The sequence below is a fragment of the Bombus affinis genome, unplaced genomic scaffold (assembly GCF_024516045.1).
Source record: "Bombus affinis isolate iyBomAffi1 unplaced genomic scaffold, iyBomAffi1.2 ctg00000111.1, whole genome shotgun sequence".
Taxonomy (NCBI): Eukaryota; Metazoa; Arthropoda; class Insecta; order Hymenoptera; family Apidae; genus Bombus; species Bombus affinis.
This window is the reverse complement of record NW_026108849.1, coordinates 435,451-447,500: the sequence shown is the minus strand read 5'-3', so window position 1 is coordinate 447,500 and position 12,050 is coordinate 435,451.

The following is a 12,050-nucleotide window of genomic DNA, read 5'->3' as shown; positions in this document are numbered from 1 at the left end:
ATCGCTTGATATTATGTAGTATTACGTTAGAACGTATGACGTTATGTATTATTACTTTGTAACGTAAGACGATTCGCAGGAATACGATATAACGTATGACGTTATGTAGTGTTGCGTTATAACGTATGACGTTATGTAGTATTACGTTATAGCGTATGACGTTATGTAGTATTACGTTATAACGCATGACGTTATGCAGTATTATGTTATAGCGTATGACGTCATGCAGTATTACGTTATAACGCGTGACGTTATGTAGTATTACGTTCTATCGCTTGATATTATGTAGTATTACGTTAGAACGTATGACGTTATGTAGTATTACGTTATAACGTATGACGTTATGTAGTATTACGTTATAGCGCATGACGTTATGTATTACAACGTTATAACGCATGACGTTATGTATTACAACGTTATAACGCATGACGTTATGTAGTATTGCGTTATAACGCATGACATTATGTAGTATTACGTTATAACGTATGACGTTATGTATTATTACGTTATAGCGTATGACGATGCGCAGGATTACGATATAAGTATGACGTTATGTAGTGTTACGATATAACGCATGTCGTTATGCAGTATTACGTTATAACGCATGACGTTATGTAGTGTTACGTTATATCATATGACGTTATGTAGTATTACGTTATAGCGTATGACGGTATGTAGTATTACGTTATAACGCATGACGTTATGTAGTATTACAGTATAACGTATTACGTTATGTAGTATTACAATATAACGTATTACGGTATGTAGTACTGCGTTATAACGTATGACGTTATGTAGCGTTACGTTGCAACGTTTGACCTTATGTAGGATTACGATTTAGCGTATGCCGTTATGTAGTATTACGTTATAGCGCATGACGTTATGTTGTATTACGGTATGTAGTACTGCTTTATAACGTATGACGTTAATTAGTATTACGTTATAACGCATGACGTTATGTACTATTACGTTATAACGTATGCCGTTGTATGGTATTGATTTATGACGTATAACGTTAAGTAATATTACATTATTACGTACAACGTTATACTGTGTTACTTTATAACGTTTGACGTCAAGTATTATTACGTCACAACGTATGACGTTATGTAGTGTTACGTTATAACGCATGACGTTATGCAGTATTACGTTATAACGCATGACATTATGTAGTATTACGTTATAGCGTATGACGTTATGTAGTATTACGTTACAACGCATGACGTTATGCAGTATTACGTTATAACGCATGACATTATGTAGTATTAAGTTATAACGCATGACGTTATGTAGTGTTACGTTATAACGCATGACGTTATGCAGTATTACGTTATAACGCATGACATTATGTAGTATTACGTTATAGCGTATGACGTTATGTAGTATTACGTTACAACGCATGACGTTATGCAGTATTACGTTATAACGCATGACATTATGTAGTATTAAGTTATAACGCATGACGTTATGTAGTATTACGTTACAACGCATGACGTTATGCAGTATTACGTTATAACGCATGACATTATGTAGTATTAAGTTATAACGCATGACGTTATGTAGTATTACGTTATAACGCTTGATATTATGTAGTATTACGTTATAACGCATGACGTTATGTAGTGTTACGTTATAACGTATGACGTTATGTATTATTACAGTATAACGTATTACGGTATGTAGTATTACGTTATAACGCATGACATTATGTAGTATTACGTTATAACGTATGACGTTATGTATTATTACGTTATAACGTATGACGTTATGTATTATTACGTTATAACGTATGACGATGCGTAGCATTACGATATAACGTATGACGTTATGTAGTGTTACGTTATAACGCATGACGTCATGCAGTATTACGTTATAACGCATGACGTTATGTAGTGTTACATTATAACTTATGATGTTATGTAGTATTACGTTATAGCGTATGACGTTATGTAGTATTACGTTATAACGCATGACGTTATGTAGTATTACGTTATAGCGTATGACGTTATGTAGTATTACGTTATAACGCATGACGTTATGTAGTATTACGTTATAACGCATGACATTATGTACTATTGCGTTATAACGCATGATATTATGTAGTATTACGTTATAACGCATGACGTTATGTAGTGTTACGTTATAACGTGTGACCTTCTATTCTACTACTTTATGACGTATAACTTTATGTAGTATTACGTTATAACGCATGATATTATGTAGTATTACGTTATAACGCATGACGTTATGTAGTATTACGTTATATCGCTTGATATTATGTAGTATTACGTTAGAACGTATGACGTTATGTATTATTACTTTGTAACGTATGACGATGCGCAGGAATACGATATAACGTATGACGTTATGTAGTGTTGCGTTATAACGTATGACGTTATGTAGTATTACGTTATAGCGTATGACGTTATGTAGTATTACGTTATAACGCATGACGTTATGCAGTATTATGTTATAGCGTATGACGTCATGCAGTATTACGTTATAACGCGTGACGTTATGTAGTATTACGTTCTATCGCTTGATATTATGTAGTATTACGTTAGAACGTATGACGTTATGTAGTATTACGTTATAACGTATGACGTTATGTAGTATTACGTTATAGCGCATGACGTTATGTATTACAACGTTATAACGCATGACGTTATGTAGTATTACGTTATAACGCATGACATTATGTAGTATTACGTTATAACGTATGACGTTATGTATTATTACGTTATAGCGTATGACGATGCGCAGGATTACGATATAAGTATGACGTTATGTAGTGTTACGATATAACGCATGTCGTTATGCAGTATTACGTTATAACGCATGACGTTATGTAGTGTTACGTTATATCATATGACGTTATGTAGTATTACGTTATAGCGTATGACGGTATGTAGTATTACGTTATAACGCATGACGTTATGTAGTATTACGTTATAGCGTATGACGTTATGTAGTATTACGGTATAACGCATGACGTTATGTAGTATTACGTTATAACGCATGACGTTATGTAGTATTACAGTATAACGTATTAAGTTATGTAGTATTACAATATAACGTATTACGGTATGTAGTACTGCGTTATAACGTATGACGTTATGTAGCGTTACGTTGCAACGTTTGACGTTATGTAGGATTACGATTTAGCGTATGCCGTTATGTAGTATTACGTTATAGCGCATGACGTTATGTTGTATTACGGTATGTAGTACTGCTTTATAACGTATGACGTTAATTAGTATTACGTTATAACGCATGACGTTATGTAGTATTACGTTATATCGCTTGATATTATGTAGTATTACGTTAGAACGTATGACGTTATGTATTATTACTTTGTAACGTATGACGATGCGCAGGAATACGATATAACGTATGACGTTATGTAGTGTTGCGTTATAACGTATGACGTTATGTAGTATTACGTTATAGCGTATGACGTTATGTAGTATTACGTTATAACGCATGACGTTATGCAGTATTATGTTATAGCGTATGACGTCATGCAGTATTACGTTATAACGCGTGACGTTATGTAGTATTACGTTCTATCGCTTGATATTATGTAGTATTACGTTAGAACGTATGACGTTATGTAGTATTACGTTATAACGTATGACGTTATGTAGTATTACGTTATAGCGCATGACGTTATGTATTACAACGTTATAACGCATGACGTTATGTAGTATTACGTTATAACGCATGACATTATGTAGTATTACGTTATAACGTATGACGTTATGTATTATTACGTTATAGCGTATGACGATGCGCAGGATTACGATATAAGTATGACGTTATGTAGTGTTACGATATAACGCATGTCGTTATGCAGTATTACGTTATAACGCACGACGTTATGTAGTGTTACGTTATATCATATGACGTTATGTAGTATTAAGTTATAACGCATGACATTATGTAGTATTACGTTATAGCGTATGACGTTATGTAGTATTACGTTATAGCGTATGACGTTATGTAGTATTACGTTACAACGCATGACGTTATGCAGTATTACGTTATAACGCATGACATTATGTAGTATTAGGTTATAACGCATGACGTTATGTAGTGTTACGTTATAACGCATGACGTTATGCAGTATTACGTTATAGCGTATGACGTTATGTAGTATTACGTTATAACGCATGACGTTATGTAGTATTACGTTATAGCGTATGACGTTATGTAGTATTACGTTATAACGCATGACGTTATGTAGTATTACGTTATAACGCATGACATTATGTACTATTGCGTTATAACGCATGATATTATGTAGTATTACGTTATAACGCATGACGTTATGTAGTGTTACGTTATAACGTGTGACCTTCTATTCTACTACTTTATGACGTATAACTTTATGTAGTATTACGTTATAACGCATGATATTATGTAGTATTACGTTATAACGCATGACGTTATGTAGTATTACGTTCTATCGCTTGATATTATGTAGTATTACGTTAGAACGTATGACGTTATGTAGTATTACGTTATAACGTATGACGTTATGTAGTATTACGTTATAGCGCATGACGTTATGTATTACAACGTTATAACGCATGACGTTATGTAGTATTACGTTATAACGCATGACATTATGTAGTATTACGTTATAACGTATGACGTTATGTATTATTACGTTATAGCGTATGACGATGCGCAGGATTACGATATAAGTATGACGTTATGTAGTGTTACGATATAACGCATGTCGTTATGCAGTATTACGTTATAACGCATGACGTTATGTAGTGTTACGTTATATCATATGACGTTATGTAGTATTACGTTATAGCGTATGACGGTATGTAGTATTACGCTATAACGCATGACGTTATGTAGTATTACGTTATAGCGTATGACGTTATGTAGTATTACGGTATAACGCATGACGTTATGTAGTATTAAGTTATAACGCATGACGTTATGTAGTATTACGTTACAACGCATGACGTTATGCAGCGTTACGTTATAACGCATGACGTTATGCAGTATTACGTTATAACGCATGACATTATGTAGTATTACGTTATAGCGTATGACGTTATGTAGTATTACGTTACAACGCATGACGTTATGCAGTATTACGTTATAACGCATGACATTATGTAGTATTAAGTTATAACGCATGACGTTATGTAGTATTACGTTACAACGCATGACGTTATGCAGTATTACGTTATAACGCATGACATTATGTAGTATTAAGTTATAACGCATGACGTTATGTAGTATTACGTTATAACGCTTGATATTATGTAGTATTACGTTATAACGCATGACGTTATGTAGTGTTACGTTATAACGTATGACGTTATGTATTATTACAGTATAACGTATTACGGTATGTAGTATTACGTTATAACGCATGACATTATGTAGTATTACGTTATAACGTATGACGTTATGTATTATTACGTTATAACGTATGACGTTATGTATTATTACGTTATAACGTATGACGATGCGTAGCATTACGATATAACGTATGACGTTATGTAGTGTTACGTTATAACGCATGACGTCATGCAGTATTACGTTATAACGCATGACGTTATGTAGTGTTACATTATAACTTATGACGTTATGTAGTATTACGTTATAGCGTATGACGTTATGTAGTATTACGTTATAACGCATGACGTTATGTTGTATTACGTTATAGCGTATGACGTTATGTAGTATTACGTTATAACGCATGACGTTATGTAGTATTACGTTATAACGCATGACATTATGTACTATTGCGTTATAACGCATGATATTATGTAGTATTACGTTATAACGCATGACGTTATGTAGTGTTACGTTATAACGTGTGACCTTCTATTCTACTACTTTATGACGTATAACTTTATGTAGTATTACGTTATAACGCATGATATTATGTAGTATTACGTTATAACGCATGACGTTATGTAGTATTACGTTATATCGCTTGATATTATGTAGTATTACGTTAGAACGTATGACGTTATGTATTATTACTTTGTAACGTATGACGATGCGCAGGAATACGATATAACGTATGACGTTATGTAGTGTTGCGTTATAACGTATGACGTTATGTAGTATTACGTTATAGCGTATGACGTTATGTAGTATTACGTTATAACGCATGACGTTATGCAGTATTATATTATAGCGTATGACGTCATGCAGTATTACGTTATAACGCGTGACGTTATGTAGTATTACGTTCTATCGCTTGATATTATGTAGTATTACGTTAGAACGTATGACGATATGTAGTATTACGTTATAACGTATGACGTTATGTAGTATTACGTTATAGCGCATGACGTTATGTATTACAACGTTATAACGCATGACGTTATGTAGTATTACGTTATAACGCATGACATTATGTAGTATTACGTTATAACGTATGACGTTATGTATTATTACGTTATAGCGTATGACGATGCGCAGGATTACGATATAAGTATGACGTTATGTAGTGTTACGATATAACGCATGTCGTTATGCAGTATTACGTTATAACGCATGACGTTATGTAGTGTTACGTTATATCATATGACGTTATGTAGTATTACGTTATAGCGTATGACGGTATGTAGTATTACGTTATAACGCATGACGTTATGTAGTATTACGTTATAGCGTATGACGTTATGTAGTATTACGGTATAACGCATGACGTTATGTAGTATTACGTTATAACGCATGACGTTATGTAGTATTACAGTATAACGTATTACGTTATGTAGTATTACAATATAACGTATTACGGTATGTAGTACTGCGTTATAACGTATGACGTTATGTAGCGTTACGTTGCAACGTTTGACGTTATGTAGGATTACGATTTAGCGTATGCCGTTATGTAGTATTACGTTATAGCGCATGACGTTATGTTGTATTACGGTATGTAGTACTGCTTTATAACGTATGACGTTAATTAGTATTACGTTATAACGCATGACGTTATGTACTATTACGTTATAACGTATGCCGTTGTATGGTATTGATTTATGACGTATAACGTTAAGTAATATTACGTTATTACGTACAACGTTATACTGTGTTACTTTATAACGTTTGACGTCAAGTATTATTACGTCATAACGTATGACGTTATGTAGTGTTGCGTTATAACGCATGACGTTATGCAGTATTACGTTATAACGCATGACGTTATGTAGTGTTACGTTATATCATATGACGTTATGTAGTATTACGTTATAGCGTATGACGTTATGTAGTATTACGTCACAACGTATGACGTTATGTAGTGTTACGTTATAACGCATGACGTTATGCAGTATTACGTTATAACGCATGACATTATGTAGTATTACGTTATAGCGTATGACGTTATGTAGTATTACGTTACAACGCATGACGTTATGCAGTATTACGTTATAACGCATGACATTATGTAGTATTAAGTTATAACGCATGACGTTATGTAGTATTACGTTATAACGCTTGATATTATGTAGTATTACGTTATAACGCATGACGTTATGTAGTGTTACGTTATAACGTATGACGTTGTATGGTATTGCTTTATGACTTATAACGTTATGTAATATTACGTTATTACGTACAACGTTATGCTGTGTTACTTTATAACGTTCGACGTCAAGTATTATTACGTCATAACGTATGACGTTATGTAGTGTTGCGTTATAACGCATGACGTTATGCAGTATTACGTTATAACGCATGACGTTGTGTAGTGTTACCTTGTAACGTATGACGTTGTATGGTATTGCTCTATGACGTATAGCGTTAGGTAATATTACGTTATCACGTACAACGTTATACTGTGTTACTTTATAACGTTTGACGTCAAGTAGTATTACGTCATAACGTATGACGTTATGTACTATTACGTTTTAACGTATGACGTTGTATAGTATTACTTTAAGACGTATAACATTATGTAATATTACGTTGTTACGTACAACGTTACATTGTGTTACTTTATACCGTTTGACGTCATGTAGTATTACGATATAACGTATGACGTTGTGTAGTTTTGCGTTATAACGTATGACGTTATGTAGTGTTACGTTATAACGTATGACGTTATGTATTATTACAGTATAACGTATTACGGTATGTAGTATTACGTTATAACGCATGACATTATGTAGTATTACGTTATAACGTATGACGTTATGTATTATTACGTTATAACGTATGACGATGCGTAGGATTACGATATAACGTATGACGTTATGTAATGTTGCGTTATAACGTATGACGTTATGTAATGTTGCGTTATAACGTATGACGTTTTGTAGTATTACGTTATAGTGTATAACGTTATGTAGTATTACGTTATAACGCATGACGTTATGTAGTGTTACATTATAACTTATGACGTTATGTAGTATTACGTTATAGCGTATGACGTTATGTAGTATTACGTTATAACGCATGACGTTATGTAGTATTACGTTATAGCGTATGACGTTATGTAGTATTACGTTATAACGCATGACGTTATGTAGTATTACGTTATAACGCGTGACATTATGTACTATTGCGTTATAACGCATGATATTATGTAGTATTACGTTATAACGCATGACGTTATGTAGTGTTACGTTATAACGTGTGACCTTCTATTCTACTACTTTATGACGTATAACTTTATGTAGTATTACGTTATAACGCATGATATTATGTAGTATTACGTTATAACGCATGACGTTATGTAGTATTACGTTATATCGCTTGATATTATGTAGTATTACGTTAGAAGGTATGACGTTATGTATTATTACTTTGTAACGTATGACGATGCGCAGGAATACGATATAACGTATGACGTTATGTAGTGTTGCGTTATAACGTATGACGTTATGTAGTATTACGTTATAGCGTATGACGTTATGTAGTATTACGTTATAACGCATGACGTTATGCAGTATTATGTTATAGCGTATGACGTCATGCAGTATTACGTTATAACGCGTGACGTTATGTAGTATTACGTTCTATCGCTTGATATTATGTAGTATTACGTTAGAACGTATGACGTTATGTAGTATTACGTTATAACGTATGACGTTATGTAGTATTACGTTATAGCGCATGACGTTATGTATTACAACGTTATAACGCATGACGTTATGTAGTATTACGTTATAACGCATGACATTATGTAGTATTACGTTATAACGTATGACGTTATGTATTATTACGTTATAGCGTATGACGATGCGCAGGATTACGATATAAGTATGACGTTATGTAGTGTTACGATATAACGCATGTCGTTATGCAGTATTACGTTATAACGCATGACGTTATGTAGTGTTACGTTATATCATATGACGTTATGTAGTATTACGTTATAGCGTATGACGGTATGTAGTATTACGTTATAACGCATGACGTTATGTACTATTACGTTATAGCGCATGACGTTATGTAGTATTACGTTATAACGCATGACGTTATGTAGTATTACGTTATAACGCATGACGTTATGTAGTATTACAGTATAACGTATTACGTTATGTAGTATTACAATATAACGTATTACGGTATGTAGTACTGCGTTATAACGTATGACGTTATGTAGCGTTACGTTGCAACGTTTGACGTTATGTAGGATTACGATTTAGCGTATGCCGTTATGTAGTATTACGTTATAGCGCATGACGTTACGTTGTATTACGGTATGTAGTACTGCTTTATAACGTATGACGTTAATTAGTATTACGTTATAACGCATGACGTTATGTACTATTACGTTATAACGTATGGCGTTTTATGTTATTGATTTATGACGTATAACGTTAAGTAATATTACGTTATTACGTACAACGTTATACTGTGTTACTTTATAACGTTTGACGTCAAGTATTATTACGTCACAACGTATTACGTTATGTAGTGTTACGTTATAACGCATGACGTTATGCGGTATTACGTTATAACGCATGACGTTATGTAGTGTTACGTTATAACTTATGACGTTATGTAGTATTACGATATAACGCATGACGTTATGTAGTATTACGTTATATCGCTTGATATTATGTAGTATTACGTTATAACTTATGACGTTATGTATTATTACGTTATAACGTATGAAGTTATGTAGTATTACTTTATAACGTATGACGATGCGCAGGATTACGATATAACGTATGACGTTATGTAGTGTTACGTTATAACGCATGACGTTATGTAGTATTTCGTTATAACGCATGACATTATGTAGTATTAAGTTATAACGCATGACGTTATGTAGTATTACGTTACAACGCATGACGTTATGCAGTATTACGTTATAACGCATGACATTATGTAGTATTAAGTTATAACGCATGACGTTATGTAGTATTACGTTATAACGCTTGATATTATGTAGTATTACGTTATAACGCATGACGTTATGTAGTGTTACGTTATAACGTATGACGTTATGTATTATTACAGTATAACGTATTACGGTATGTAGTATTACGTTATAACGCATGACATTATGTAGTATTACGTTATAACGTATGACGTTATGTATTATTACGTTATAACGTATGACGTTATGTATTATTACGTTATAACGTATGACGATGCGTAGCATTACGATATAACGTATGACGTTATGTAGTGTTACGTTATAACGCATGACGTCATGCAGTATTACGTTATAACGCATGACGTTATGTAGTGTTACATTATAACTTATGACGTTATGTAGTATTACGTTATAGCGTATGACGTTATGTAGTATTACGTTATAACGCATGACGTTATGTTGTATTACGTTATAGCGTATGACGTTATGTAGTATTACGTTATAACGCATGACGTTATGTAGTATTACGTTATAACGCATGACATTATGTACTATTGCGTTATAACGCATGATATTATGTAGTATTACGTTATAACGCATGACGTTATGTAGTGTTACGTTATAACGTGTGACCTTCTATTCTACTACTTTATGACGTATAACTTTATGTAGTATTACGTTATAACGCATGATATTATGTAGTATTACGTTATAACGCATGACGTTATGTAGTATTACGTTATATCGCTTGATATTATGTAGTATTACGTTAGAACGTATGACGTTATGTATTATTACTTTGTAACGTATGACGATGCGCAGGAATACGATATAACGTATGACGTTATGTAGTGTTGCGTTATAACGTATGACGTTATGTAGTATTACGTTATAGCGTATGACGTTATGTAGTATTACGTTATAACGCATGACGTTATGCAGTATTATGTTATAGCGTATGACGTCATGCAGTATTACGTTATAACGCGTGACGTTATGTAGTATTACGTTCTATCGCTTGATATTATGTAGTATTACGTTAGAACGTATGACGTTATGTAGTATTACGTTATAACGTATGACGTTATGTAGTATTACGTTATAGCGCATGACGTTATGTATTACAACGTTATAACGCATGACGTTATGTAGTATTACGTTATAACGCATGACATTATGTAGTATTACGTTATAACGTATGACGTTATGTATTATTACGTTATAGCGTATGACGATGCGCAGGATTACGATATAAGTATGACGTTATGTAGTGTTACGATATAACGCATGTCGTTATGCAGTATTACGTTATAACGCATGACGTTATGTAGTGTTACGTTATATCATATGACGTTATGTAGTATTACGTTATAGCGTATGACGGTATGTAGTATTACGTTATAACGCATGACGTTATGTAGTATTACGTTATAGCGTATGACGTTATGTAGTATTACGGTATAACGCATGACGTTATGTAGTATTACGTTATAACGCATGACGTTATGTAGTATTACAGTATAACGTATTACGTTATGTAGTATTACAATATAACGTATTACGGTATGTAGTACTGCGTTATAACGTATGACGTTATGTAGCGTTACGTTGCAACGTTTGACGTTATGTAGGATTACGATTTAGCGTATGCCGTTATGTAGTATTACGTTATAGCGCATGACGTTATGTTGTATTACGGTATGTAGTACTGCTTTATAACGTATGACGT